Source organism: Tiliqua scincoides, chromosome 2 (assembly GCF_035046505.1).
Source record: "Tiliqua scincoides isolate rTilSci1 chromosome 2, rTilSci1.hap2, whole genome shotgun sequence".
Taxonomy (NCBI): Eukaryota; Metazoa; Chordata; class Lepidosauria; order Squamata; family Scincidae; genus Tiliqua; species Tiliqua scincoides.
This window is the reverse complement of record NC_089822.1, coordinates 86,297,926-86,324,873: the sequence shown is the minus strand read 5'-3', so window position 1 is coordinate 86,324,873 and position 26,948 is coordinate 86,297,926. Positions and strand designations below refer to the sequence as shown.

The window sequence follows — 26,948 nt, the reverse complement described above, 5'->3', positions numbered from 1 at the left end:
TGATTATAGCTCCACTCAAAAATAGACTTTTAGCTTCACTTTTCAATGAGACATTTCCCTTTGGTATATGCAATGCCCAATCCAAAGCATTTATTACAGACCCAAAATGAAATCCTAGATTTGTTTGATTGGCAGGGTGACCAGATGCAATGGAGGGCAGAATGCCTCTACCTTTAAACATTGCATAGAAGAGGGAATTTGGACAGGTGTAGCCTTTTAAATCCTTCCATGTTGAGCTGCACCTGTCCAAATTCCCTCTTCTATACAATGGTTAAAGGTAGAGGCACCCTGTCCTACATTGTATCTGGTCATCCTGTTGATTGGGGACCATGTAGAAATCTTGCATTCGTACCAGAGTTAATCAGTGAAGATGATTCAGTAGGCATCTCATTCACACACATGCTTCTTCCCCAAGTGAAAAACAAGTTCATCATAACTGACTGCAAACAATTCTTTCCGTTCTCCCTCTTTTTCAAGTGCCTTCAAATCAGAAATTGCAGTGGTCTGCCTGAAGGTCACTTTCCTGCTCTACTAGGACTAGAAGAGAGTAGGAAGGCCATAGCAATGTACAAATTCTGTTCAGCCACACGGTTTGCAATATTAAGGTTAAAACTATTTCTGCTGCTTTTTCTGTCTAACAAGACTGAGATAGATTTAATCCTAACTAAATTATCATAGAAACTGAACCATACAAACAAACATTCAGTGATATTTACTGGCAATGACTGTGACATTTTCAACTTATTAAAAAGCAATGAAACACAGGATGAGACTCTCTACCTTTAAAAGCCTTGATCTTTGCAACAGAGGGCTAATGTGATACTGAGCACATTATCTCTGACAGCTCAAGTTAAGAGATGGACAAATCTGCCTTGGGAGAAAGTTAAGAGATCGGTCACTTTCTTCATGCAAATAGTAGCCAGCTTTGTTCCCATTAAACATGTCTTCCTGATGTCTTCTAATGCCAGTTAGACTGCAGGCATTTAGGCACTGATATAGTATGGTTCTCATCCAGATTTCTGTGGCAGGATGGAGTTTACTGCTTTCTGAAACCATGTATGTGGCAGAAGTCAAAGAAGCGCCCTGTGCATAAAATATGTAGTACACTCACAAGAAATTATTCATTTTATGCTTCCACATTTAGCATGTCCACCACCGGTCCATATGGTGGCATCGGTCCACTACCGATATGGTATTTTCCCTTAGACAACTGCAGGAGAAATGCAGGGAACAACGACAGCCACTCTTTATAGCCTTCATAGTTCTCACAAAGGCTTTTGACCTGGTCAGCAGGGATGGCCTCTTCAAGATTCTCCCCAAGATTGGATGTCCACCCAGGCTCCTCAGCATCATCAGATCTTTCCACAAGGACATAAAGGGCACTATTGTCTTTGATGGCTCCACATCAGACCCTTTTGACATCCGAAGCGGAGTGAAGCAGGGCTGTGTTCTTGCGCCAACCTTGTTTGGGATTTTCTTCGCTGTCCTGCTGAAGCATGCCTTTGGAAGTGCAACAGAAGGCATCTATATCCGGACCAGATCAGACAGAAAGCTCTTCAACCTCTCCAGACTGAGAGCAAAGTCCAAAGTCAAGCTGAAATGTCTGCATGACTTCCTCTTTGCCGACAATGCAGCTGTCACTACCCACTCAGCCAAAGATGCAGCTGTCACTACCACTCAGCAGCTCATGGATCGTTTTAGCTAGACCTGCCAAGATTTTGGACTAACGATCAGCCTTAAGAAAACACAGGTCATGGTTCAGGATGTGGACTCACCTCCCTGCATTACAATCTCTGCACATGAACTGGAGGTTGTCCATGACTTTGTGTACCTTGGCTCAACGATCTCCGACACCCTTTCTCTCGATACCGAGCTAAACAAACGCATCGGTAAAGCAGCTACCACGTTTTCCAGACTCACAAAGAGAGTCTGGTCCAACAAGAAGCTGACGGAACATACCAAGATCCAGGTCTACAGAGCTTGCATCCTGAGTACACTTCTGTACTGCAGCGAGTCATGGACTCTTTGCTCACAACAGGAGAGGAAACTGAACACTTACCACATGCGCTGCCTCTGACACATCCTCGGCAACACCTGGCAGGACAAAGTTCCAAACAACATAGTCCTGGAATGAGCTGGAATCCCTAGCACGTATGCACTGCTGAAACAGAGACGCCTGCGTTGGCTCGGTCATGTCGTGAGAATGGATGATGGCCAGATCCCAAAGGATCTCCTCTATGGAGAACTCGTGCAGGGAAAGCGCCCTACAGGTAGACCACAGCTGTGATACAAGGACATCTGCAAGAGGGTTCTGAAGGCCTTAGGAGTGGACCTCAACAGGTAGGAAACCCTGGCCTCTGAGCGGTATGGCCTTTCCCAGTTTGAAGAGACACTTTGCCAACAGACTGAGGCAAAGAGGCAAAGAAGGAAGGCCCATAGCCAGGGAGACAGACCAGGGACAGACTGCACTTGCTCCCAATGTGGAAGGGATTGTCACTCCCGAATCGGCCTTTTCAGCCACACTAGACGCTGTTCCAGAACCATCATTCAGAGCGTGATACCATAGTCTCCCGAGACTGAAGGTTGTCAACTACTATATAGCATGTGTATTATTACATTATATCACACTGGGCTTGTTATAGTCTGAGATTAGGGATCTAGCAAAGATTCTGGGAATCACAGAGATATCTTCATAGGAATCTTACCGTTCTAAGCCACATTGTTTTTAGGAGCTGAGCTGGTGTAATTTGCTCAAGGCCAAGAATGTCAAGGTGCTTCTTCTAGGCACTGCCCCAAGAGTTCCAATGACAATTGGCGCAATATTTGATCTCCTTCTTCCAGAAACTCCCAAGTTCTAGTAGCAGATATTATTATGATTATTTTTTCTTATTATTTTTATTGAGATTATCACAATACATTATATCTTCAATAAATCCAAATCAAAATCAACAATTTTCATTTCAATCATTTCCTTTATCCCATTTCCACTCCCCACCTCCCTCCCCATTTCGGACTTCCCACAGCGTCTTTTACCATTTGCAAATTTAATTATTTATACCAGGCTAAATTATACCAAATTTATTTATTACCAAGCTAAACTCTTGTTCATTATATAGCTCTTTTTAGCATTCAAATAACCATAATAGACCCCCTAACCTCCCAATTTTTCTCCAAATAAACTTTAAATTTATGCCATTCCGAGTAAAATTTCTCTGAGATTTCCTCATTCATACTTCTTGAGAGCTTATCCATTTCCATTATATACATCATCTTTTGTAACCATTCGTCTATATCGGGGACTTTATCTTGTTTCCAGTACTTTGCATATACCATCCTTGCTGCAGTCACCATATACCATAATAAGGCTCTATCATTAACTACTATTTTCTCCAGATTCAGACCTAACAGAAACAATTCTGGCCTTTTATAAACTGTATACCTTAGTACCTTTGTAACCTCTATATGTATTTCTGACCAGAAATGTTTTGCTTTTTTACATGTCCACCACATATGGTAGAATGACCCCTCATGTTCATGGCATTTCCAACATTTGTTTGAGAACTTGTTATTCATATTCGCTAATTTTTTTTGGAGTTAAGTACCATCTGTATATCATTTTGTAACAGTTTTCATTTATATTATTACATAGCGAAATCTTTAATGATTTCTTCCAAAGATGTTCCCAGGCTGTCAGATATTATTATGATTATTAACCTATGAATAGGTGTGCAACCTATTATGAATAGGTGTGCAACATATATTGGGAATTACCATTTTAGGGAGCAAAATCACATATTTCTAGCTACCTGCTTCAAATAAACAATAGGTTTTTGAATAGCTGCAGTGGATTCACTAGACCAAAAGAAGTCATAGTTGTTGTCTTAGTAGTAGTGTAATTAGGAACCTAACCTGATCCCTCACCAACCCCAGACCATGTAGCATGCTGGGGAGGGGGGGAGAGAACTACACAACCCAGGCAAGGTAAGTAAAACACTTTTTTACTTACTTCTCTACAGGCCTCCTGGTCTCCAGTGAGTTTCCTCAGACCTATGCCAGTTCTTTAGCTGGTGTAAGTCTGAGGAGAATCAGGGAATGGGTCCAGACTAGGAAAGGGGTATAGGATTTAGGCATCTGCTTAATGCAACTGTTACCCTGCGCATGCCAGATCTCATCTGATCTTGGAAGCTAAGCAGGGTCAGGCCTGGTTAGTACTTGGATGGGAGACCGCCTGGGAATCCTGGGTGCTGTAGGCTTATACCATAGTCTTTCGAGACTGAAGGTTGCCAACCATTAGTAATGCCTAAATGTAGTAATGTACAAATCTCCCTGGTTATCAACAAACCTGCTCCTGCAGAGGTTCTACAGCAAACCACTGCTGGCAAGGGGCTTACTGGCTCCCACACCATTGGAAGCAAGTCACAGAATGTTGGAGTGGCTGTGGTGCTGTGGTCCTGGCTTTATGCTGATGGATCTTGTGATTAGTACAGGACTGGGCTATAAATCTGTTTCAGTGACTAGAATTGTGAGAAACAAACTAGCATCGTATGAAACAGCAAGTAATTATGCTGAGAAATCACCAGTATCCTTCACAAGAGCAAGTTTAAAAAACAATCCAGAAGCAAATTAAGCAAATTAAGTAGGTCTCTGTGTCTTTAAAGTAGGAACCAAGCACAATAATATTAGGACGTGAACAAACATATGAAATAACAATTTGGAGAATGCCATGCATGTAAAAGCTACTTATATGGTTTGCAGATCAGTGTCCCGAATATTGTCACTTTCAGTTAGAAAGAAATAATAGGGAAGGTTCTACCTATCTAGAGCGAATGAGGTACTTGGCAGAAAAGTAGGATATCACTTGTGGTTAAGTAAATAAATACATAACCAGTGGAAAGTAAATGGCTGCTCGTGTATATACCTATAGCCAGCTTTCATATCCCCTTGATGTGCCAAAACAACTTTGGTTCATGGAGAAATTTCCTCAGTCGCTGGCACTATCATAACAAAGACTGGAAAAAGATGCTTACAAAAAAAAAAAAGCCACTTGAAGTGTTTTGCAAGGTTGAAGAGGACTCAAATCTGCTTGATCCAGCTACTGTGGATTTATGAATTGCTTTCCATACCAGTACCATACTGCTCGATGTCACCTTGAACATTGGATCAACTGAGATATTTTTATGACCCAATCCTGTCCAGGGCCAGCCTGCAGGATGCAGCGCCCTTGATGCAGTCTCCTCTGCATCCTGTGGGCCAGCTGGAACCCAGCCAGCTGGGAGAGGTAAATAAAGAACATATTTATTCACCTTCTCTGCCACTACTCATATCTATTCCAGGTATTTTGCTGGTGTAGGTCTGAACCACTGGGGGCTGATGTCAAGCCTGTGAGGGAGCTCCAGATTGTGTGGACACTGCTGCTGTCAAGATCCACCATGTCCCACCCCAGCTCCACCCCAGCTCAGCCAGGTTCCTATGCTTATCAGCCCCTGAACTTACCCTTCCCCCCAAGGAGTTGGCAGCAACTGCCTGGTTGTGCTCAGGATGCTGCAGCAACCATTTTCGGTGCCGTGGCAGTCCCGTGCTCTGGGCAGCTCAGGATTGGGCTGGTAGTGTAGCGTCAAAGTTCTACATGTAGAAGCCTGCCCCTGTTGGAAATGCAAACAGTTTTATTCAAAACATGTTTATATGCTGTTCTCAAAGTCCTAAGTGATGGAATGGCAGATGATAAATCTGCTTTTAAAAAGTAGGACAGAAATCTGCATAATAAAGAATGTAGAATCAGACCAATGAGATGGGTGAACTGCATAATGTTGTGTGTACGAACGTACAAGTCTGCCATTCTCCTTAAGGAGACAATCATCTGGCCCAAGCTGTATTGCACCCGTGGCACCACAGCCTTTGCTTACAAAGAAAAAGTAAAGAGCAGTGGAAAGAGCAAGTAGCGAAAGAGTGAGATTACATTTACACTACACATTTATATCAATTCTATACTGGTTTTACTTTTATAGCTCTCTGCCCTTACATCCTGGGCTTCTAGTTGGTGTGAGTGCTAAGAAATCTGTTCGAGTTCACTGCCTTCTTCCCAACCTCTCATTCCCAACAGGCCTACCCCTGAGCCAAGGTGAAGGGATTACTTCTGGTTGGAGCTGGCCGTGGCTGTTGCTGCTGGACCCACTCATATACCTGGTTGAGAGGAGTCTGGGCACAATCTACCCTCTTTCTTGGCGAAGAGGAATCTAGTGACCTCCTGACTCCTCTGGATGTGGATAGGTACTTATCGTCCTCAACCAGGTCCAATCTGGCTGACAAAGAGAGAGAGAGTGCCCAGGTTCAGCAACGACTGCTGTCCCTACCTGTTCCCTTCCTGCATCTCCTTTTTCTTCCCACTTCCCACAATTTTTTGAGAAAGGGGGAAGGAGAAGGCCAACAACAACTAAGAGCATGATGTGCAGTGACAAGAGAAAGAGATTGGCTCTTTAGCTGGCAAAAGTCTAAGTAAAGGGGCCCAAACTGAGCTGAGGATATCAGCAGAGCTGTTGCCACTGACATCTGCCCTCTGCCTGTCCCCACTACACCCCCTAGAGGCCCTAATGTCTGCCCTGTTCCACCTATCCCCTGCTTCCACAACCAGTTTACCTTCAATGGTGGAGGCAGCTGGGTCTGGTGGCAAGTCCCCAGCATCACCATTGTTTGCAGCAACAGTCTCAAAATGGCCATCAGTGGCATGCTATTGCACTGGCTTATAACCATTTACAACACTGGAACTGTGTTCCAGTGTTGTAAAGGGCAGTCTAGTCCTAGTTATGATTGGGCTGCATTTTTAATTTTGGGCCTGGCAGACCCAGGCCCAAGACTATCTGTGTGTATACATGTAGCAGCAGGTGTGTGTGTGTGAGAGAGAGAGCAAGAGAGAGAGAGAGAGAGAGAGCGCAGTGTTGACACTGCTATGTCTTTAAATTATTTTTGTTGGCAACTACTGAAATCTATCAATAATAATACAGGCCAACACACATTTTGCTTCCTTAAACGTTACACCAATTCCTGTCTATATTTGGGGTGCCGATTCAAAAAATGGCATCAGTTTTGCCCTATCACGTCTAGTTATGGAGACACGGCATAGTCTCTTTAGTGAATGGTTCAAGCAGCTTCCTCATGAGGAAGTCTACACTATGGCAGTTTGAAGTGAGGAAGTTCCTCATGAGGCAGTTCCTCATGAGGAAGTCTACACCATGGCAGTTTGAAGTGTCTCTTCAAACTGGGAAAGGCCTAAAGGACCTTTAAGGACCTAAAGTTTAGATTATCTAACTGTATGGCTAGATTGTTTCTGTCAAAGGCTGAAGGAAGAGACCAAATCAAATTATTCAAGGAAAATATTATTTTTGTGAAGAAGGGAGGAGGGTTTAACAACCCTCTAGCCTCTAGCACATAAGGCAACTGAAGCTCAGTTAGTGATCCGAGAATGAGGCACTTAGCCTTCCCATCTGCCTGATCCCATTTTTCAATTGCAGCCTCTTCATTAGTTGGGCGCTCTTTGTTTAGAGCAGGTAAGGCTCCATACATTTGTATTTCTGCCTTTATTCTACAGTACCAGTTGTGGAAAGTTTTGGGGTTCAGCCTGACCATTGGTTGTATGGCTAAGGCTTCCACATCTGATCCTTCTGCCATCTTTTACTTAGCAAGCAAGTTCAGCCTTACACAAGTGAGTGGGGAGAGATCCCAAAAATCAAAAAGCAAAAAATAAAATTTTTTCCAAGGTATCTGGGCTTCTTAGTGCACAGTCCCTGAGTTTCTTAGTGCATGGTCCCTGGGCCCATAACCTGTTGGAGGAAATTAAAAAAATACGTAGTTTCCTCTTTGGGGGGAAGCAGAGTAGCTTAAGCAGTGAACCCCCCCCCTTTGGGTATCACCCCAGGGAACCTCCCTCACCCAGCTGACTGCAAATCAATAAAAAAGACAAAGAGGCAATGGCTTGTTAAAGCTGCAAAAATGGTTATTTACTTAAAGTTCCATCGAGTGTATATTTACAATATATACAATCATTCTTCTCTGCTACCATTGCGTCTGCTGATAGCCGTCCAGCAGAGCTGTTCCGTGTGGTGCGGGGCCTCCTCCATCAGGCCCCACCAGTGAACCAGGAGGAATACACGGTCAGCCGCTGTGACGTGTTTGCGCAACATTTTGCAGATAAAATCGATCGCATTCGTTACGACTTGGATGCCACATTGACAATGTCTGATGATGTCCCCCTGGCAACTGCTTGTCCAGTGTTGTGGGATTCTTTTCAGCTGGTGCAGCCTGAGGATGTGGACAAACTCCTTTGGAGTGTGAGGCCGTCTGCCTGCCTGTTTGACCCTTGCCCAGCTTGGCTGACAAGAGCTGCCCGGGGTGGACTGGCTGAGTGGACAGTGAGGGTGGTCAACTCTTCTTTGGGGGAGGGGACATTGCCACTTGCTTTGAAGCGGGCGGTGGTTCGCCCCCTCCTGAAGAAGCCCTCCCTGGATTCCACTGTGTTGAACAACTATCGGCCAGTCTCCAACATCCCGTTTCTGGGCAAGGTAATTGAGCGGGTGGTGACGTCCCAACTTCAGAGGGTCTTGGATGAAGCGGATTATCTGGATCCTTTTCAATCTGGCTTCAGGCCGGGCTTTGGGACGGAAACTGCCTTGGTCGCCTTGGTGGATGACCTACGCCGGGGACTGGACAGGGGGAGTGCGTCCCTGTTGGTCCTGCTGGACCTCTCGGCGGCTTTCGATACCATCGACCATGGTATCCTTCTGGGCCGATTGGCCGAGTTGGGAGTTGGAGGCACTGTTTTGTGGTGGTTCCGCTCCTACTTGGAAGGTCGGTCCAAGATGGTGGTGCTGGGGGATGCCTGTTCGACACCCTGGCCATTGAGGTGCGGGGTGCTGCAGGGCTCAATTCTGTCCCCCATGCTATTTAATATCTACATGAAACCGCTGGGAGAGGTCATCCGGGGGTTTGGAGTGGAGTGTCATCAATATGCTGATGACACCCAGCTTTATCTCTCCTTTCCTCCAGACTCCAGGGTGGCGGTTGAGGGCCTGGAGCGCTGTCTGGAAGCAGTGAGGATCTGGATGGGGGCTAACAAGCTGAAATTAAATCCGGATAAGACAGAGGCTCTCCTGGTTCGGAAATCCTTGATGCAGGTGCTGGATTATCGGCTTGCTCTGAATGGGGTTGCACTCCCTCTGAAGGAGCAGGTCCGCAGCTTGGGGGTCCACCTGGACTCGCAGCTGCTCCTGGATTCCCAGGTGGCGGCTGTGGCTAGGGGGGCCTTTGCTCAGCTTTGGCTGGTGCGCCAGCTGCGTCCTTACTTGGATCGTGCAGACCTGGCCACGGTGATCCATGCTACGGTGACATCGAGGTTAGATTATTGTAACGCGCTTTATGTGGGGCTGCCCCTGAAGACGGTTTGGAAACTGCAATTAGTGCAGAATGCGGCGGCCCATGTGGTCACTGGAGCTAGGCGGTTCGACTCTGTCAGCCCGCTTCTCTGGGGGCTACATTGGCTGCCCATTTGTTTCCGGGCCCAATTCAAGGTGCTGGTTTTGACCTTTAAAGCCCTATACTGCTCTGGGCCAGGGTATCTCAGAGATTGCCTACTTCTGTACAATCCGGCTCGTCCTCTCAGGTCATCAGAGAAGGCCTTTTTACAAGTGCCGCCGCCTAAGGAGGTACGTGGGGCGGCGGCAAGAAATAGGGCCTTCTCAGTAGTGGCACCAACATTGTGGAACTCCCTTCCCCTTGACTTGAGAATGGCTCCCTCTCTTGAGACTTTTCGGCGAGGCCTGAAGACCTTGCTGTTTAACCAAGCCTTCTGACGTTATGGCCTTTTTAACATCTTTTATATATCTTTTAGTTGCTTTTTTACAGGCCCGATTTCTCTAAGAACTGCTGTTTTATGCTCTTTTATTCTGACTCTTCTGTTTTTATGGGTTCTGCTAATGTGTTTTTTAATATGTTTTTATCTGTTTGTGAAATTATGTTTTAATCTGTTTTATATGTTGTTAGCCGCCCTGGGTCCCTTTTTAGGAGAAGGGCGGGATAAAAATAAAGTATTATTATTATTATTACAATATATAAATATTATATATTTATAATCCTGATCTGATTAGGATCAGAGGTTCCGCTAACACTTAGAGATAGCAAGGCCCTGGAGCTGCCTCGCCCTGCATGCCTTGTGCTCAAGTTGGCCTGGGCATCAGAGCCCTGGTGTGCGCCATCTTAACAGATCGGTGGTCAGAGGACAAGAGGAAGTACTCAGAGGAGAAGGGAAGGATAAAGGGTTAGGGCCACACCCCACAAGGATCACAGAGAGAACAGGTAAAAAGGTCAGAGTCACTGGGCCATAGCTTGACCCCTTCTGGACAGCATCCTGCCCCCTCTGGACAGCAGACGGAGTTGCACCAACTCCAACAAGAACATGGGGGAACAGAAGGTGGTAGAACGGTCAGATTACCCTTTAAGTCCAGATGAGTGAGTATGAAGTAGTCTGCTTTCTGTGAACTTCTACAGTTGGAGTGCCTGTGTTCTCTCATTCTCTGATAATGCCCATCACAGGTATGGGAGAAATGTCAGGTAGTCAAGATTTTAATGGACCATGGTCTCAAAACCCGGACAATTTTAATTGTAAAGATAACTACACTGACCATGAAAGCCTTAAAATGTATGTTAATCTTGTTTTTCTCATAATGTGAAGTTCTGCTCTTGGTGAGTTGAGATCTCTCTCTCTCTCTCTCTCTCTCTCTCTCTCTCTCTCTCTCTCTCTCACACACACACACACACACACACACACACACACACACAGTGCTAGCTTATGCTAGCTGTGCTCCAGATTACCTGAATGCATCACAAGGGGTCTCATTCTGCCAACTGAAATGAAAGCATTGAAGAGAATTGTTTTGTTTCCAGTGTCTATGGATATCTAAATCAAAAAAGCAATGTCAATAAGAAATTCTCAAAGGGGAATCTTATGGACTTAAATCTACTGACTATAGTGACCACATTTTACTAAATTTCTTATTCATCTTTTGCATTCTCCCTTCCCCTGCTGCTCCTTTCTGTGTTAGTGGAAGATAGAAAAGGGGGAATGTTTATTATCAAAGCACTGAAACACAGTTTGAATCCACAGCTCAAATGCATTTTTCATCTTTTCCTCCATTCATAAGTCATTGTGTGCTTTCAGTAGCAAAGGCCTAGCATACACTTACTTTATATTTTTCCATCATTCTCATCTCATCCTTCCACCACTTCCCAAAAAACATGCATCACATATAATTTTCCATAATAGTTTGGTGTCTTTTACCTGTAAATTTTTTTAACTGTTTTTTTTGTTTGCACCAGCTCTGTGATTCAGTAGGATTGAAAGTGTATCTAAAGTAAGAATACACTTACTATTCTTACACTAGGTATAAGTGTATAGGTATAGTGTATAAGAGTACACTAGGTATTCTTACTATCTAAAGTAAGAATACCTACTTACTACCATCGCCATCATCCTGTATTTTTGTAAACCAGGGCCCATGGGGGTTGGTGGTGCAGGCAGTATTGTACCTGAGTCATCCAAAAGCAGGCCTGGAAGCCAGAAGAGGGGAACCAGAAAGTTTGTGGGATGCAAGTTTCTCTTTTTCTCTGTGGGGTCTGCTGTGGGGTAGTGGATCTGGTCACTTGTAGGGGGGCATCCTATGTGCCTCTGCTTGCATACTGTATTTCTAAGCAAAGCAAATGTCACACAGCAGCCAGAGGTCCTCACTAATGTCACCCACAGCGCTGATCATCTCAACACTAGCTCTGGTCAGTGCGATTTCTGGAATTTCTTGCCACTGGAGGAAGAGGGGAAGTTGCAGCCATCACACTTGGCACTTCCCCATCTCCAAGCAGGACAGCCTTTTGCAGGGTCTGTGAGGAAAGAGCCCAGGAGACATGTGTGAAGGAGGGATTTCAACAAGTGGGAGGCAAGCAGCCTGCTCTGGGGTCACTGGCAGAAAAGGACAATAGCATCCTTGTTTTCTTTCTTCAACAGCCTCCTGGGCTCTGCAACAGAGAGAAGGCAGGCAGGCATCGAGTCAGGATTGAAGGACATTGTGGCCAGCAGGGCTGCATTGGGGCACTCACTCCCTGTCAGGCACCCGGAGGGGTAAGCAGAGGCACAAGTAATGGCTGCTGCTCAGGTGGCCAGTATATGAGATGGGGGGGACGTGCTCCCAGTTCCCCCCCCCCTTCCCAGTCCTGGAAACCTCTAACAAGATCTCTCAGGGGAAAGACAGGGCTGGATGGGACCAGGACTGAGCACAGGTGGAGGACAGTCTGTGCAGGAGAGATGGAGAAAAGGGGGAGGGAAGACCAATGGCAGGTATAGATTTGTCAATGAAGTGTAAAGAATCTGCAGGCCCTGGGGACTCCATTTCCCAAGAGGCCTTGCTGTGACAAACTCCTACCCTGAGGGAGGCCTTGCCAGAGGCTGGGAGGAGGGAGTGGGAGGCCTGAGCCCAGGGAGAGAGGGAGGCCTGGAGCAGGTGTGTGGAGGAGGCCAGCCAGGGAGGGAGTGGCAGGAGGGGTGGAGGGAGGGAGACAGAGCTGGGCTGGAGGCTGCACTGGGAAGCCCAGGAAGGAAGGGCTGCTGGACTCTCCTTCTCCTGTGGAGGGAGCCTGGTGGGACTGGCAACCACAGGCCTGGTTGAGGGCCTCATGCAGCCCCTTCCTCTGCCCGCCCAGGCCTTGCCTTCCCTATGAAACCATCAGTTCTCCAGAGGCAGAGATCAGGGTGGTTGCTGGAACCCCCAGTGTCAGTGCAGAGGCAAAGCTCCTCTCCTGACCCTCCTCCCAGCCAAGGCAGTCTCTGCATTCAAAGATAATCAGCTCCCAGCCATCAGGAATAATAGTCATGATGTTACTCCCTGAATCTGCTCTGCAGCCATCTCCTCAAACAGTGGAAAGGAATTCAGGCATGTCCATGAAGCAGGTCTACAAGTTTAAAAAGCTCATGCAGTTCTCCTTTCTCTCCCTAACAGGCAGAAAAGAAAGGGAATCAAAGCAAAGCCAACCCTGTGGAAGAACAGGCATGGCTGTGGCTCCTCCAGGCCAGGTAAGGGAGATTTGCAGGGAACAGCTTGGGCTTCTCCTCCTATAACGTTCTTAGCCACAGTCTTTTCCCCTCAGCTTGGACTAGACCAGGGGTGCTCAATAGGTGGATCACAATCTACCGGTAGATCGTGAGGCAAAATGAGTAGATCGCGGAGTGCCGACCCCCCCTTCAGGTGCCTCTGGGAGGAAACGCCGGGAGTAAGCCCCATTGTACTCAATGGGGCTTACTCCCAGGTAAGTGTGGCTAGGATTGCAGCCTCACAGCCTAATCCTAGGCATGTCTACTCAGGAGTAAGTCCTGTTATACTCAGTGGGGCTCAAGGTACACCAACATACATTGTACACATAAATGTTACATGTTATGATGGCGCGAACATTGTAAAAAAAACTCTGGTAGATCTCCGGGCCTTGCTGGGTTTCAAAGTAGCTCTCAAGCCAAAAAAGTGTGAGCACCCCTGGACTAGACTATATCGGTTTCCTTCTTACTAACACTCTGACTTTCCCTGTTCCCCAAAATCTTCACCTTTCCTCTAGAAATTCCAGCTAAACTACATCCCTTCTCCCCTTGCATTCCCCCCCTCTCCTTTTCACCTCCTTCTAGCATCTTTCCTTAGGGCTCCATTGTGCGTGCATCGTGTTAGTCAGAGTCCCCCTATGTTGTTTAAGGATGATGTTGCCCACCTGTTTCTCACATGCAGGAGACACTCAGATTTTCCTCACTTCTTGGGAAAGTCCACTCCTTGGACTGCAGTCATGGCCAAGGCTGACATACTAATATAACATTTCTATTATTTTTCTTTCAGACCCCAATTTCCTTTGCGGAGATAGCACTGTATTTCAGCAGTGAAGAGTTGGCTCTGCTAAGTCCATACCAAAGGTGTCTGTATGAGTCTGTCATGATGGAGAATTATGAAAATGTGATCTTTCTAGGTAAGCAGGATCCTTTGGCCCTTAATTGATAGATGCCCAGGTAGCAATTCCGCTTCAGTGGAGATTGCTGAGGGGAGTTGGTGGCGAGGCTGCATGACCTAAGCATGGCTTCTGCTATACCTGATGGCCCTACATCCTGGCCAACCCAGATCTGGGTCTTTTGATGAGGAGGGTAGCCCCAACCTGGAGACACTGCGCCATAAATTAGCTGGAGGTCCCTTGGATGCCCCTTGGAGGAAGTGAACATGTTTTGCAGGACACTTCCCTCTGTTTGAGTTCTCCACCTGTGTGCAGGATCTGCCAGAGACAGAAACAGCATAAATTTTCCTGCATAAATAGTGAAGTGGCATTGAGAGCTCACATGGAAGAGCAACGTGGGACAGATATCTCTGGATCATTTGGAACTTTCTCATGGAGAATGAACAGAGATGAAAAAGTCTTTTCTTGAGGGAGCGGTAGGTGTACAAAGCAGGAAGGAGAAAAATATCTTCACTACAGACTTATATCTGCGTACTGCTGTGATGGCTCTCCTTACAGGATCCTGGGAATTTTACAATCATGCCTTGGCATTTTCAGGGGTTCTGGGAATGTAATCCTACAGATACTGAATCCTGCGGATAATAAAATTTGCACTTCAGGGCAGGCTAGCCCTCCAGATGTGACAAGAGCACAGCTCAGAGGCCTCCAGAATGCAGAAAATCAGCACATCTGGTTTTTGGCCAAAAACTGGATGTGCCGGTTTTTGGCATTCCAGGGGTTTCAGAAGGCCTCCTAATGGTTCGGGGGCTGTACACAGGGCCTCCCCAACCCTCCACATGTGACCAGAGCATAGCTTTGGTCACGTTTGGAGGTTTACAGGTTGGGCAAATCCGTCCCGTAGTGATGTAAAACCACAGGTCCCGAATTTGCAGTTATGCAGGCACAACCTGTAGTTTGTGCAAAACTCTGAGAAGTATCTGCTAGATCCACCTGGCAGGACAAAGTTCCTAACAATACAGTCCTGGAACGTGCTGGAATCCCTAGCATGTATGCACTGCTGAAACAGATGCCTGCGTTGGCTCGGTCATGTCGTGAGAATGGATGATGGCCGGATCCCAAAGGATCTTCTCTATGGAGAACTCGTGCAAGGAAAGCGCCCTACAGGTAGACCACAGCTGCGATACAAGGACATCTGCAAGAGGGATCTGAAGGCCTTAGGGATGGACCTCAACAAGTGGGAAACCCTGGCCTCTGAGCGGCCCGCTTGGAGGCAGGCTGTGCAGCAGGCCTTTCCCAGTTTGAAGAGACACTTGGCCAACAGTCTGAGGCAAAGAGGCAAAGAAGGAAGGCCCATAGCCAGGGAGACAGACCAGGGACAGACTGCACTTGCTCCCGGTGTGGAAGGGATTGTCACTCCTGGATTGGCCTTTTCAGCCACACTAGACGCTGTTCCAGAACCACTTTTCAGAGCGCGATACCATAGTCTTTCGAGACTGAAGGTTGCCAATACAAACTGCTAGAGATGACAATTGAATCTTTAGGTCCAATGATGAAAGCAGACCAGTGCAATGACATTGAAACTAGACTGATGGCCCACAGGTCTATTGTAGGCTTTGGTCCCCCTTCTCTGGTAGCCTCTAAAGCCTTATAATAGGGGACACCCACTCCCAAGAAAGGGAAGCACTTTACTTTCCTAACTTTACCTTTTACTGAAAATTCCTCTTTTACTGAAAATTCTCTTGGAGACCTAGGACTCTGCTACAGGTGGCAGCCCTTTGGGAAATTTCTACCTTCAGATTAAGAGGGAATTGAACGTTTGGAAAGACCCTCTGAGCTCCCTGAGCTCCTTAACTGACTCTGCTGAGCCCACTGGGCTCTGTGGAGTGAACTGAGATGCTGAAGCATAGGAAAGAATCTGGGCCAGGAAAGGGGGATAGGATCCTACTATACACTGCTGCTGATGAGATCCACCCCAAATTGCCCTGTATCCTCTCTGCTCCCTACCTGTTCCTCTCCCAAATTTTGCCTGCTTCAGTGGGGCCTCCAGGAGCTGCTGATGTGTGCACAGCACCTCTAGCTGTTTGCACAGGCGGCTCCATAGTGCATGATGACAACAACATCTCAGTGGCATTTATGGCAGTGGATCAGAAGATTCACAATTGTATATGCCCAATTGGATTGGGCTGTGTAACAAGTAACTTCCTGATTGTTTTTTTTCTTGGTCTACTGTCTTGTCTTGGGATTCCCCAGCAGACTGTCAGTCTTTTCCCACCCTCTGCCATAGCAACTCTGGTTAGATTAAGGCTGCAGTCCTAACCACACTTTCCTGAGAGTAAGCCCCATAGAACAAAACAGGACTTACTTCTGAGTAGTCCTGGTTAGGTTTGTGCCCTAACTCTCTGTGTTATGTTTGTTTTCATATGTGTGGTTATATATATTTACCTGGATTAGGGTGGCCAACCTTTCAACTTTAGGGCTCCTAGACTTCTAACAATTGTATAGAAGAGGGAATTTCAGCAGGTGCAGCTTGTCATCTCACAGGTTTAGGAACCCCTGACCTAGATGATTTTTTTTTTAAATATTTGTGTTGACCCATTTAAGTGGGAGTTGTTTCTGTTTATTAAGTGCTTTATAATTTTACTTAATTTTTTGTACCATATATCAATTGCATATAGATTGATTGATTGATTTAATAGGCAATGTTAAATTATGTTACTGCCCCCGGGAGCAATGTAACTGCCCCTGTCTTTGTGCCTGCCAAACCACCTAGGAGGCTCTGCTACTCCCCCCACCCACATACAGGCATTGAGCCCCGTAATGGGACACCTAGACAATCAAGTAGTGCACTGCTAACCCCACCATGAGCACAGCTGTTCATAGGTGGACCACAAGTGGGTCCTGAGACTATCTATGCCTCTCCGAAGGCAGGACCCTTGGTTGCCCAGGTGACAGGGACACTAGGGAGGCGGGTTCTGGGATGGAAAGGGGACGGGGCCACACATGCCTGTAAGGCAGACCCCAGTATAAGGGGTTCAGTCCGTGCCAGTAGTGAGATGGTAGTGGCAGAATGTAAGGCTGAAGGCTCTTTCATAGCACTGGAGGACACACAAATGCAAGGAAGCTGCCCTATGCAGAGGAGGAAGGGGGTGCTGTATAACTAAGGTTACCAGACACAAAAGGGGACAGAATGTGTATACCTTTAACCATTGTATACAAGAGGGAATTTTGACAGGTGCAGCTCAGCATGGAAGGGTTTAGAAAGCTGCACCTGCCAAAATTCTCTCTTGTATACAATGGGAGAAAAATACATAAAAAGCTGGTTGTATCTCTGGTTCTCTTCTCCTTTGCTCATCTGCCTGCCTCGTTGCTGCTGTGATCCTTCATTTGACCCACTGGGTGCTGCATTAATCACCCTCATTCCAGCTACTGCCAAAAGGCCAGTGTGCCAAGCCAGCACTCCAGAGTGGTAACCACTTTTCCTTTCCAGCATTCTTCCCTATTTCTCTTGGAGAGCACAACCAAAGGACAGCGATCTGAACAGTTATCCTTTGCAGAGTGCCACACAGTATCCTTTTCCCCGGAAAGCAGCTCCGTCTCTCTTGTCCTGCTCCCGTCCTTGAATCACTGCAGCCCCTTCTGTCTTGTCGCATCTCACTTTCAAAGGGGCTCCGGTCTTGGCAGTCTAGCCTCTCAACTCCTGCAACTGCAGAAACAGACTTGGGAACCTTGGTTTTCGGTGCAACCTCATCATCAACCCACACACCCCCATTAGCTTTCTTTCTCTTGTGCACACCCAAAGTGACAAAATGCTTAGCACCTTTATCTCTTCTTCCTTTGTGTGTGTTATTTTAAGCGGAATGAGTGCACAGTTTGGGAGTGCTCCTGGATTCACAGTTCTCCCCGGAGAGTCAAGTAGCAGCAATGGCCAGGAGTGTTTTTGCCAAGCTTTGACTAGTGCGCCAACTGTGGTTGTATTTGAGTCGATTGGACCTGATCATGGTGGTCCATGCCTTAGTTTCTTCCATAGTGGATTACTGTCAGACACTGTATGTGGGGCTGCCCTTGAAGACAGTTCGGAAGCTGCAATTAGTGCACAATGCGGCGGTCCAGGAGGTTACTGACAGTTTGACTATTGGACTACTGCTTCAGTGACTGCACTGGTTGACTATTCATTTCAGGGCCCAATTCTGGGGGCCCAGGGCCAATATCTCAGGGACATGATTAAGACATAAGGTGGGCTCTGTGACGTAACAGAGACCTGGCCATCCAGATGAATGTAACATTACTGACAATATTAAACTACCTTTGAGGATCTACTACCTGGTCTGGATCCTTATCCTGGTGACAAGAAGGACCTTGGGAGGGACCCGCCATGCTTCAAAGATCCCCACTGACTCAGTAGTACCCTGGTTCCATGGAATCACAGTTCCCCAACTAGCTACAGTTTCTTCATTTGATTTCTTACTGAACTTCTTTTCTTATTTCAACAGCATCCGTTTGTGACAATAATGGAAGAAAGAGGGAGCAGACTCAGTTGTCACAGCAAAGAGCCATCACAGAGGAGAGGCGGTTTTCATGCCAGGAGTGTGGAAAAACCTTTATTCAAAGTGACCAACTTATAATCCATCATAGAATCCACACAGGGAAGAAACCCTATAAGTGCCAGGTGTGTGGAAGAGCCTTCAGTCACAGTGGTGAATTTAAGCACCACCAGAGGACCCATACAGGAGAGAAACCTTATAAATGCCAGGAGTGTGGAAAGGCCTTCATTCGGAGTGGCCAACTTTTAGTCCATCATAGAACCCACACAGGGGAGAAGCCCCATACGTGCCAGGAGTGTGGAAAGGCCTTCATTCGGAGTAGCCAACTTTTAGTCCATCATAGAACCCACACAGGGGAGAAGCCCCATACGTGCCAGGAGTGTGGAAAGGCCTTCATTCGGAGTAGCCAACTTTTAGTCCATCATAGAACCCACACAGGGGAGAAGCCCTATAAGTGCCAGGAGTGTGGAAAAGCCTACATTCAGAGTGGCCAACTTTTAGTCCATCATAGAACCCACACAGGGGAGAAACCCTATAAGTGCCAGGAGTGTGGAAAGGCCTTCAGTCATAGTGGTGAATTTAAACACCACCAGAGGACCCACACAGGGGAGAAACCCTATAAATGCCAGGAGTGTGGAAAGGCCTTCATTCGGAGTAGCCAACTTTTAGTCCATCATAGAACCCCCACAGGCGAGAAGCCCTATAAGTGCCAGGAGTGTGGAAAAGCCTTCATTCAGAGTGGTGAATTTAAGCACCACCAGAGGACCCACACAGGAGAGAAACCCTACAAATGCCAGGAGTGTGGAAAGGCCTTCATTCGGAGTGGCTGTCTTATACTTCATCATAAAACCCACATGGGAGAAGCCCTTTAAGTGTGAGGATTGTGGAATGACCTTCATTCAGAGTGGTCATCTTATTCGCTACCGGAGAACCGACTCAGGAGAGAAACGTTATACAGTGTAGGAGTATTAAAATTGTTTTTGTGGTCAGTCAGGCAACAAAATTGAGTCCCTTGTTTGTACCAAATAATTGATGTTTGAAATTTTTTTGCTCTTTCTGCAGCATTCATTTGAAATGTAAGTGGAGTAATTTGCTTGTTCTTGTTTTTCAAAAATAAATTTTGTCAAAATTATTGTTATTATTTCCTTTGCTCAGTTGTTGTCCAGGTTGGATTCCAGCACCAATCACTATGATACAGTGAACCCTCAGTTGAACAGACCTCGATTACAGAATTCAGAAGTTGATTTCATAGATGAAAATTAGTAGTATAAATTTTGCAGATGTGTTTCTTCATTGACTTCAGTGCAGTTGGTTTTAATGAACTTTCAGCATTAACTAAACCCTTCCTATTATTATATTAAAGTGAGGGTTCACTGCACTACCAACTTCGTTTTCCATCCTTATTAGGAAAACTTATAAAATTCTAATATTTCCGTAATAATTGCTTGCCTACCATTTGCTTGTTTTCACATATATATTGTTTTCACAATATATTGCTAAACTCTGTAGGAACTTGAGACATTTGACCCTTTCCTAAACTGTTACACAAACCCCACACCGACCAGATTGTACCAGTCCTGTTAATGTCCTTCAGGAAGTACAAGGGAAGACAGTGACCACAAAACACTGATGGTGCTCTGGGAATGGGTGCCCCAAGTTCATGCCAGTTTGTAACTGGCCACGTTGAGTAGTTGCCTGTAAAGGTATATGAATGAGGGAGAGAATATAGGGCCCAGTCCAATCCAGCTTTCCATTGCTGATTCAGCCATATCAATGTGGTGTGCAATGAATCCTGGGGTGGGGCAGCAGTCGTGGAGGCCAACTCAAGACAAGGGAACTTTTGTTCCCTTGTCTTGGGGCTGAATTGTGGCTACCTTGGTGCCAGAAAGTTGGATAGGATTGGGCCCCTAGTCAGCAGATACTTATGACCAGGAGTAATGATGTAGCAGCCACTTGTATCCTATGCATTGGCATTGGCCAATCAGGCTGGGAAAGGTAAGTAAAGAAAAATTTTACTTATGTCTCTGGTGTCTGCCTGGACCCCTATGGGACTCTCCAGATCAACACCAGCCCTTCTGCTGGCATAGTTATGAAGGGTAACTGGGAATGTGACTGGACTGGGGCAGGGGGGATATCGCTGGCAACTGCTACTTCCATCAAGATCCCCCTATTCCACCCTTGATCTGTCCCTGCTGCCAGCTGACACCTGTTGATAGCTAGTCTGCGGAGCGCTGCTGGTGGCACGAGATTCAGAGGGCCTTAAACTGTAGGCAGCTTCATAGAGGGATGGCCTTGTTGGTGCCTGCAGGATACACGGGCTGACCTTACGGTTCTTCAGTGCATCCCATGGTTAGTATTGGGGAATTTTTCTTATTTTAAATTTTACACCTTGCCTTTCCCCTCTGAAATTGATTAAGATGGCTAACAACACAAAGATAAACCAGTGTCAGTATATGATGACTAAAACAGTAGCATAAAATGCATTAAGAACAGTCCAAATGTCAAAATCAGAGGAAGACACACAGTCCGATTCCTAAACTGAGGGAGAAAACACTTGCTGCCCTTACCCCCTTTTTGTTACCAGTGGTGATTCCTAGAATGATTTTCTATTATTGTCTTTAATAATCATAGGGCGCAATCCTATCCTGAGTTGGAACAGGCAAGCCAGGAGGCTTGTGCTGTATCCAGTGGAGGATTGTGGCCATAAGTGGCTCAGCCAGCGGCAAGGAGAAACATTTCTCCTTAACTCCAGGTAAGGGTTGCTGGCCCCTATGGGTCTCCTTGGACTTGTGTCACCTCTTGAGGTGGTACAAGTCAGAGGAGAGCGGAGCAGCTTCAAGCTGCTCCGTTCTCCCCAGGAATGGGGTTGGGATTCAGCATAACTGCTGGATCCCAGTCCTGCCTTCCGCTCCCTGCCCACCCACCCACCCACCCAGGAACGCCTCTCTCCTGCCTCCTCCCCACCTCCCCCCTGCTTACCTTTTGTACTTGCATCAGCTCAGGTGGGTGCAGAGGCTTATGTCAGCCTATGCAGGCTGGCACTTCTCTGAGTGCCGGCCCGGCTTCCTTTTGAGGAGGCTCAAACGTGCCTTACAGCACATTTGCAATCCTCCTGGGCCGGTGCAAGGAACTTGTGTCAGCCCAAAGGCACCTCTGGATTGCACCTATAGACTATAGATGCCCTTATGCCAAGTAGCCCCATTAAAGTCAGGCCTGCTTGCTTATGCCACACACTAATGGACAGTGTTTGGTTTGAGACTCTGGTCAGACATTCAAGGCCCCTGACCTCTGCTGCTATCCTGTAAGCCATACATCCAGAGGAAGAAAAGATTAGAAAACTCTGGCTTGTGGATGGAAGATGGGGTGCCATCTGGCCTTCCAGACTACCTTTATTGGCAACATTGATTATGGGTTTGGAATAGTGAACACACAAAGAACATCTATTACAATCCCCAAATAATCTCAATCCCAGAAAACATCTGGTTAGGTTCCCCCATCATGCCATACCCTAAACCAGGGGTCTCCAAACCCTGGCCCGGGGGCCATATGCGTCCCACAACAAGCCTCTTTCTGGCCCGTGGCCAACCTCTTGTCCCCTGAAAGCCTCTGGCCCACTCAATTGAACATGGCCAGAACTGTGCTCCAATTGTGTCTGTAGGGTGTTCTGAGGGCCAGAGAGATTGAATGAATGAGCCCATTCATTCATTTATTCACTTATCTAAGTTCCAGCTCTAATTTATTTATTTAAATTTTATATTTAAATTTTTTTTCCGGCCCTCCACACCATGCCAGATCTTTGATGCGGCCCTCTGGCCAAAAAGTTTGGAGACCCCTGCCCTAGACAATGCCTAAGCATTCCCCAGTGTCCAAAATACTGTGAGCCAGTCTAAGGGCCCAATCCTATCCAACTTTCTAATGCCGATGCAGTTGCAATGCAGCCCCAAGGACAGGGATCAAACATTCTCTTACCTGGAGGAGGCCTCTATGACTGTTCCCGTGACCGCAGGATGCAGCACATGCCCTGTTGGCATGATAGCACCAGCGATGACAAATTGAATAGAATTTGGCCCTAAGTGTCCTTGTGACTTCTGGAGGTGAAGCAGAGACCCTGTTTGTCTTTGCTTCATTCTTGGATCTCCAAAGCACCACACAGAACTGCGCACCATGGCTTTGCAGGCTGTCTTCAGGATAGTAGCTATCATAGTGCATCTTTTCTCTTCCAACTTCTCTCTGTTAATGCTTCCTCTTGTCTCAGTAGCCTTGGAGACAGGGGTAAAGAGTAGAGTACTCCTAACGCTTCTTCCCTCCAAATCATTTCCTTTCTTAGCGATGCACAAAATGTAAGCACATACCCTCAGCATAATCTAGGAATGCACAACCACATCAATTAAGATAAAAATTTAGTGCATTCTTCATGAGCCATTAGTGAAGCATCTTATTTTTTATGTTTGTTCTTTTACAATAAATCTCATGACCCATAAGTTTATGGAATATGTGTTCCAATGACATAATACACTTTCAGGTAGTCACAAACATGATTCACACGAGAGTGTGGGTTGGCCCTGCCAGAAGTGTCAGGTGGCCAGCTCTGTGCAGAGAGAGACACCTGGTGTATGTTGCCCCAGGTAGGATCACTCAGGAGGCTGGAGGGAGGTGGGGAGGGGTGGAGCGTGGATGAGTGGAACACGGAGACAGTGGAGGTAGAAAGGAGACTAGAACAGGGAAGGAGACTGGTCCAGCAGCAGTGATGCCTGCCAAGTCCTGACCCCCTTCCTAAACCCAAGCCTCCTTTGTGGGACTACATTGGCTTGCCCCAGATATACTTCTGGATCCACTAGTCCCAGGTGACCCATTGCAGGTCTGAGATGACCCATCAGTAGAGGGGTTTTGAAACACTTCTATCCATAGCTAATGAGTTAGGAGCATTGGAATTGTTTATTCAGTTGTACATAGAAATACAAAACACATTTTGCATTCTAATTCAACAAATGAAAAAAAAAATGTAGTCAACTTATCAGGGAGCTCTTTCATTGTGCCTTGTTCTCTCCCCTTTGGAAGGGCAGGACTGGCCATCCTGCATTCTACTCCAGGGAACATGTATTAAATTGATCCTCCATGCAGCCCCCCTGATTATAGTTTGGGAAGGGAAGGGGAACCCACTTTCCAAAGTGTGGGTTGCAAATCTCCAGTGGGTTGCAAGCCCATGCCAGGCGGGTTTTCACCTGGGATCTCCTGCCCATCCTTGGCTCTGGATGTCTCCAGACTGGAGCCATTCTGGACGCTTTAGAAGGCTTTGGAGGTCTCTTTCAGGCCAGTGACCCACTCTATCAGCCTCCACAGGCCTCAGAATGACCCACAGACGTGTCCAGAAGTCACTTCCAGTCAAACCAGAAGTGACTTCTGAAAACCCGAAGTGAATTCTGGATGCTTCTGCAGATCATTCTGAGAGCAACAGAGGCTGATAGAGTGGGTCGCTGGCCTGGAAGAGGCCAACAGGGCCTTAGAAGAAGGAGCAGTATGTCGTGACCCACCAGGGAGGACAAGGTGGGTTGCAGTGCTGGAAGGTTTGAGAACCAATGCTTTGGGCATTCACCCCAGCTCAAACCAGGGATCACCAAATGACAATTCCAAACTTTTCATTGTCTATGCCCCCTGAAAAATGTAGCGGGAGGGGGGGTGTCAAAGAAGATGAATTGCAGCGGCAATTCAAAGCCTTTGGGGCTCACTATGCAATTTTTGCCCAAAGGGGCTACATCCATCATTCCAAGCTGCAAAGACCTTTGGGTCCATTTAATAGACCTCTGGACTATTTAAAGGGTGCATCCCCTTTAAATAATTTGCTAACCTCAGGATACACAACAATCCCTGTTCTTAACCCCACACCTGCACAATCTTTGCCACACTGGGAGACTGGCTGAGACCCACTGCTCTGCTTGCTTACTATAATTTTTTTAAAAATCATTAAATGATACATTAACAAATATTATATAACACCGATGGTCAAATACATAAAGATCACATCAAACCAAATTATCCGTTCATTTGTATCCAACCTTGGCAATTCCTTGAGCTAGCTATCGCCATGATTTCCGATCTTGTGAGGCTTCTTTCAAACGCTTTATATTTTGGCCAGTGTCTGCTTTGATTACATCCTGCCGATGCGGTTTTTGTTGCCCCCGTCATCTTTTACCACTGACCATTACGAGCATAATGTCTTTCTCCAATGATGCTGACCACATAACATGGCTGAAGTAGCTAAGTCTGAGTTTTACTGTTTTTTTCTTCCAAGGACACGTCTGGTTTTATGCGCTGCAGCACTTCTCTGTTCATTATCATTGTAGTCCATGGAATACGCAAGAACCTCCTCTAACACCATAGCTCAAAGGAATCAATTTTCTTTCTGCCCACCTTTTTTCATTGTCCAACTTTCACAGCCATATGTAGTTATGAGGAACACAATAGTGCGGACTAATTGACGCTTGGTTGTTAAGATCATATATATACATCCGACAAAGTCTTCCAAATCTCTGTGAATTTATCCATAGAAAGCTGGCTTCTGAAAGAGATGAGTTCAAATGCAGAGTGAGCCCGTAAATCTTCAATCCTATGTAAATATGTGGGTGAGGACTCTTCTTTCCAGACTTTAAGGAGATGACATTTTGCAACCATTGAGGTGCATAGGGTTCACCCATGTTGACCCCCTGATAATCTCCATGCGGAAGGCAAATAATTCAACAGTATATGTGTAATGAAAACATTAAAAGTTGCGGTTTCTGTTCAAGATTTTCCCTCCGATTCCCTCCAATGTTTGAGGTTCTTCAGACGTTTTTTGAAAGGGGGTCAGTTGATTGGGCTCTGGGGAGGCTCTCTCTCTCTCTCTCTCTCTCTCTCTCTCTCTCTCTCTCCGCTGCTGCTGCTGCTGCTGCATGCTCCAGACTGGGCAGGACAGGGAGAGCCTCTCTGGTAAGCAGAGGGAAAGCTGCTGGGAAGGGAGCTGCCCCAGGGAGATAGAGAAAGGACCGACAGTAAGCTAGACAACATTAGATTTTGTTTTCTGTTCGTTTGTCCTTCCCATCCAGAAGCTGGGATCTCTTAGTGGCCTCAGTTCAGGCCAGGTGGAGTGGGGATCCAGGCTGTCAGCCTAGTCTCGGCCTGCAGAGCCAGCCCCATTCAGGGGATGTTTATTGGCAAGAACCCAAGGGCGCAATCCTGAAGCGCCCTTGGGCCAGCACAAGTCACTTGCGCCAGCTCAGGAGGGCTGCACGTTTGTGCCTCCTCTAGAGTCGGCTGGGCCGGCGCACAGACATGTACCAGTCCGCGGAGGCTGCATCCAGCCTCCACATCGACTTGTGGAGGGAGCCTTGTGTCACCTGAGCTCAGCCGATGCAAGGCTCTGGGGAGGGCGGGGATGAGGCAGAAGGGAGGTGTTCCAGGGTGGGGGGAGGGCAGGCGGAGGGCAGTCCTGCAGGTTGGAGGCGAGTGGGAGGTGGGGCAGGTATCTGGTATTATGCCGGATTCCAACCCCCATTCCTGAGCCGCTCCACTCTCCTCGAAGTAGCAGCGCAAGTCTGAGGAGACCCATTGGCTTATCCAGGGGTAAGGGGAAGAGTTTCTCCTTGCCTCTGGCTGAGCCACTTCGGGGCCCTATCTTGCACTGGATACAGCACAGGCCTCCTGGCCTGCCTGTTCCAGCACAAGATAGGATAGTGCTGCAAGTCTGTTCAAATTGTGTTTTTCCTTCACCTGTAAATAAAACCTTTTTGTTCAAAAGCTCTGCCGGTTCTGGATCAGTGGATTTGTTAGCCTCCCCACTCTGCAGGGATTACTGGCAGTGTGAGAGCATTTTTACAACCCTGAATAGCATTCTTGGTGAGGGGTTTTGCCCAAGGAACCCCCCTGGGAACTGGAATCTCTTGGGGTGGTGGCAGTGGACTAGATCTACCAGGTCTTGTCCCACCAAGCCGCAGGTTAAACCAATTAGAAGAGTGGGGGACAGGAAGGGAGTGCTTGGCACAAGGCATCACTGCCCTGGAGCAGTGGCTGGTCGCTGGAAGTCCTCCTGCCCTTTCATGACAATATATGTCAGTGAATTCTAACACTTGACTTGTTAACCTCTTAATGCTACTTAAAATCTGAAACCAAAAAGGCTGATCACAGTACAGGACCAGAACATATAAGTAAGTGTGGCTTCATTTCTGCCATAACACCAACATGACAAATCGTTAATAATGGCTACGTTGGCTACAATGGCTGGTAGGTCACTGCCCTGCTTTCTGACTATAACGTTGTGGAACCTGTGCTGCAGACCACTCAGAAACAAGTTGACTCACTTCTGACAAATGAACACCATCACCCCTAAAAAGAACAGACTGAGAGCCAAATCCTGAGCTTGATGCG

General features: G+C 46.8%; 1 pseudogene; it reads left to right on the top strand.

Annotated features, from left to right (window-relative positions):
- LOC136638566 (zinc finger protein 721-like) overlaps positions 1-26,948 on the top strand; it is a 1,054,179-nt pseudogene that overhangs the window by 510,811 nt on the left and 516,420 nt on the right.